This window comes from Arachis ipaensis, chromosome B5 (assembly GCF_059453495.1).
Source record: "Arachis ipaensis isolate K30076 ecotype BB chromosome B5, ASM5945349v1, whole genome shotgun sequence".
NCBI classification, from domain to species: domain Eukaryota; kingdom Viridiplantae; phylum Streptophyta; class Magnoliopsida; order Fabales; family Fabaceae; genus Arachis; species Arachis ipaensis.
This window is the reverse complement of record NC_142440.1, coordinates 36300797-36305851: the sequence shown is the minus strand read 5'-3', so window position 1 is coordinate 36305851 and position 5055 is coordinate 36300797. Positions and strand designations below refer to the sequence as shown.

Genomic DNA, 5055 nt, shown 5'->3' with positions numbered 1-5055 from the left:
AATTAAAATTTTTGATAAAGTTAGAAAACTTCCCTTTGATGTTTCTTGCTTTAGTGTTGCTCCCCCTTTCCTCTTCAAGATTAGCTCCCCCTGAATTTATGCTTTCTTCTTTACTCCTGTTTTACATAGTACTTAAAGATAACACAATAGAGAGCTGTACACAATTTTCTTGGCTAAGGGATATCAAGCAAGCAACACTATATAATCAGCCCAACATTAAGCTATTATCATCAGCAATTGAAATCATCAGCTAAAACAGCTAAAACTCAAACAGTAAAAACATCATCCTATTGCTTTTACTCCCCCTTTTGTCATCAAGGGTGGACAACAAGCATGAACAATAAAAGCACCACTATAAATCCTGTGATGAGCGGATAATTTATACGCTTTTTGGCATTGTTTTTAGTATATTTTTAGTAGGATCTAGTTACTTTTAGGGATGTTTTTATTAGTTTTTATGTTAAATTCACATTTCTGGACTTTACTATGAGTTTGTGTGTTTTTCTGTGATTTCAGGTATTTTCTGGCTGAAATTGAGGGACTTGAGCAAAAATCAGATTCAGAGGTTGAAGAAGGACTGCTGATGCTGTTGAATTCTGACCTCTCTGCACTCAAAGTGGATTTTCTGGAGCTACAGAACTCTAAATGGCGCGCTCTCAACGGCGTTGGAAAGTAGACATCCAGGGCTTTCCAGCAATATATAATAGTCCATACTTTGCTCAAGTTTAGATGACGCAAAAGGGCGTTGAACGCCAGTTCTACGCTGCAGTCTGGAGTTAAACGCCAGAAACACGTTACAAACCAGAGTTGAACGCCAAAAACACGTTACAACTTTGCGTTCAACTCCAAAAGAAGCCTCTGCACGTGTAAACTTCAAGCTCAGCCCAAGCACACACCAAGTGGGCCCCGGAAGTGGATTTGTGCATCAATTACTTACTTCTGTAAACCCTAGTAACTAGTTTAGTATAAATAAGACTTTTTACTATTGTATTTACATCTTTGGAACATCTTTAGTTTCATCTTCTGAACCATCTTTTGATCTATTGATCACGTTTGGGGGCTGGCCATTCGGCCATGCCTAGACCTTCATCACTTATGTATTTTCAACGGTAGAGTACACTCCATAGATTAAGGTGTGGAGCTCTGCTGTTCCTCATGATTTAATGCAAAGTACTACTGTTTTATATTCAATTCAACTTATTCTGCTTCTAAGATATCCATTCGCACCCAAGAACATGATGAATGTGATAATTATGTGACGCTCATCATCATTCTCACTTATGAACGCGTGCTTGACAAACACTTCCGTTCTACATGCAAACAAGCTAGAATGAGTATCTCTTAGATATCTAATACAGAGGACCGAGTCCGAGATATTAGAATCTTCGTGGTATAAGTTAGAACCCATGGATTGCCATTCCTGAGATCCGAAAAGTCTAAACCTTGTCTGTGGTATTCCGAGTAGGATCTGGGAAGGGATGGCTGTGATGAACTTCAAACTCGCGAGTGCTGGGCGTAGTGACAGACGCAAAAGGAGGGTGAACCCTATTCCAGTATGATCGAGAACCTCCAGATGATTAGCCGTGCCGTGATAGAGCATTTGGACCTTTTTCACAGAGAGGATGGGATGTAGCCATTGACAACGGTGATGCCCTATATAAAGCTTTCCATGGAAAGGAGTAGGAAGGATTGGATGAAGACAGCAGGAAAGCAGAGGTTCAGAGGAACGAAAGCATTTCTATACACTTATCTGAAATTCTCACCAATGAATTACATAAGTATTTCTATCTTTATTTTCTGTTTATTTATTATTATTATTATTCGAAAACTCCATAACCATTTGATATCCGCCTGACTGGGATTTATAAGGTGACCATAGCTTGCTTCATACCAACAATCTCAGTGGGATCGATCCTTACTCATGTAAGGTTTTATTACTTGGACGACCCGGTGCACTTGCTGGTTAGTTGTATCGAAGTTGTGACAAATTATGAATTAAGATTAGAGCACCAATTTTTTGGAGCCATTACCAGGGATCACAATTTCGTGCACCAAGTTTTTGGCGCCGTTGCCGGGGATTGTTCGAGTTTGGACAACTGACGGTCCATCTTGTTGCTCAGATTAGGTAATTTTCTTTTTGTTTTATTTTCAAAAATATTTCTTCAAAAATCTTTCAAATTTTTTTTTTCTTTTGTTTTCAAAAATTATTCAAAATTTTTAAGAATGAATTCTAGAGTTTCATGGTAACATGTTGAAGCCTGGCTGGCTGTAAAGCCATATCCAAATTCTTTTGGATTGAGGCTTCCACTTGTCAACATAAAAGGCATGTATATGAAGTTGGATGAAGTATCAGCTGTTATATGCCTGATTTGTATCTTCTAAAGCTTGGCTGGCTAGTGAGCCATGTCTAACCCTTGGATTGGAGCTTTAGGCTAACATTGAAAGATTCATAGAATTCTTATTAAAAATTTTGAATTTCTTATTTTTTTTCCTATATGCTTTTCAAAAAAAATTTAAAAGAAAATACAAAAAATTCATAAAATCATAAAATCAAAAATATTTTATGTTGTTTGTTTGAGTCTTGAGTCAATTTTTAAGTTTGGTGTCAATTGCATTTTTTCTAAAAATTCTTTATGCATTTTTTTCGAAAATTCATGCATTCATAGTGTTCTTCATGATCTTCAAGTTGTTTTAGCCAGTCTTCTTGTTTGATCTTCATATTTTCTTGTTTTGTGTCTTTTCTTGTTTTTCATATACATTCTCGCATTCATAGTGTCTATACATGAAAAATTTCTAAGTTTGGTGTCTTGCATGTTTTTTTTTCTTGAAAATTTTTCAAAAATAAGTTCTTGATGTTCATCTTGACATTCATAGTGTTCTTGGTGTTCATCTTGACATTCATAATGTTCTTGCATGCATCACATGTTTTGATCCAAAATTTTCATGCATTGCATCATTTTTCATGTTTTTCTCTCTCATCATTAAAAATTCAAAAATAAAAAAAATATCTTCCCCTTTTTCTTCTCATAAATTTGAAAATTTGAGTTGACTTTTTCAAAACTTTTTAAAATTCAATTATTTCTTATGAGTCAAATCAAATTTTCAATTTGAAAATCTTATCTTTTTCAAAATCATTTTCAAAAATAAAATCTTTTTTCATTTTTCTTATTTATTTTCGAAAATTTTAAAAATATTTTTCAAAAAAAAAATCTTTTTCTTAATTTTATCTCATAATTTTCGAAAATATCATCAACAATTAATGTTTTGATTCAAAAATTTCAAGTTTGTTACTTACTTGTTAAGAAAGATTGAAACTTTAAGTTCTAGAATCATATCTTGTGATTTCTTGTGAATCAAGTCATTAATTGTGATTTTAAAAATCAAATCTTTTTCAAAACTAATTTCAATCATATCTTTTCAAAAATATCTTTTTATCTTATCTTTTTCAAATATCTTTTCTAACTTCTTATCTTCTTATCTTCTAAAAATAGATTTTCAAAATTTGTTTCAACTAACTAATTAACTTTTTGTTTGTTTCTTATCTCTTTCAAAACTACCTAACTAACTATCCCTCTCTAATTTTCGAAAATGCCTCCCTCTTTTTCAAAAATTATTTTTAATTAATTAATTGTTTCAATTTTTAATTCTAACTTTATTTCTTATCTAATTTTCGAAAATAACTAACCCCTTTTCAAAAGTTATTTTCGAAAACTTCTTCCTCTCATCTCCTTCTATTTATTTAATTACTTACTAACACTTCTCTTCATCCCATATCTCTGCTCTCCTCACCCTTGTGTTTGGATTCTCCTCCCTTCTCTTTCTTACATTACATTCTTTTCTTCTTCTACTCACACAAAGGAATCTCTATACTGTGACATAGAGGATTCTATATTTTCTTTATTATTCCCTTCTTTATCATATGAGCAGGAGCAAGGACAAGAACATTCTTGTTGAAGCAGATCCTGAACCTGAAAGGACTCTGAAAAGGAAACTAAGAGAAGCTAAAATACAAAATCCAGAGAAAATCTTACAGGAATTTTCGAACAGGAAGAGGAGATGGCAGCCGAAAATAATAATAATGCAAGGAGGATGCTTGGTGACTTTACTGCACCTAATTCCAATTTACATGGAAGAAGCATCTCCATCCCTACCATTGGAGCAAACAATTTTGAGCTTAAACCTCAATTAGTTTCTCTTATGCAACAAAACTGCAAGTTTCATGGACTTCCATCTGAAGATCCCTTTCAGTTCTTAACTGAATTCTTGCAGATATATGACACTGTTAAGACTAAGGGAGTAGATCCTGAAGTCTACAGGCTCATGCTTTTCCCGTTTGCTGTAAGAGACAGAGCTAGAATATGGTTGGACTCTCAACCTAAGGATAGCCTGAACTCTTGGGATAAGCTGGTCAAGGCTTTCTTAGCCAAGTTCTTTCCTCCTCAAAAGCTGAGTAAGCTTAGAGTGGATGTTCAAACCTTCAGACAGAAAGAAGGTGAATCCCTCTATGAAGCTTGAGAGAGATACAAGGAACTGACCAAAAAATGTCCTTCTAACATGCTTTCAGAATGGACCATCCTGGATATATTCTATGATGGTCTGTCTGAATTAGCTAAGATGTCATTGGATACTTCTGCAGGTGGATCCATTCACCTAAAGAAAACGCCTGCAGAAGCTCAAGAACTCATTGACATGGTTGCTAATAACCAGTTCATGTACACTTCTGAGAGGAATCCTGTGAGTAATGGGACGCCTCAGAAGAAGGGAGTTCTTGAAATTGATACTCTGAATGCCATATTGGCTCAGAATAAAATATTGACTCAGCAAGTCAATATGATTTCTCAGAGTCTGAATGGAATGCAAGCTGCATCCAACAGTACTCAAGAGGCATCTTCTGAAGAAGAAGCTTATGATCCTGAGAATCCTGCAATTGCATAGGTGAATTATATGGGTGAACCCTATGGAAACACCTATAATCCCTCATGGAAAAATCACCCAAATCTCTCATGGAAGGATCAACAAAAGCCTCAACAAGGCTTTAATAATGGTGGAAGAAAC

The 5055-nt window shown here is 34.7% G+C and overlaps 1 non-coding gene across 1 annotated transcript; it reads right to left on the bottom strand.

The window, feature by feature from the left end:
• Window positions 1-4452: 4452 nt before the first annotated feature.
• Window positions 4453-4560, bottom strand: LOC148563851 (small nucleolar RNA R71). The gene has a single exon (XR_015884810.1). It is a non-coding gene; the product is annotated as a small nucleolar RNA R71 (small nucleolar RNA).
• Between the last annotated feature and the right edge of the window lie 495 nt (window positions 4561-5055).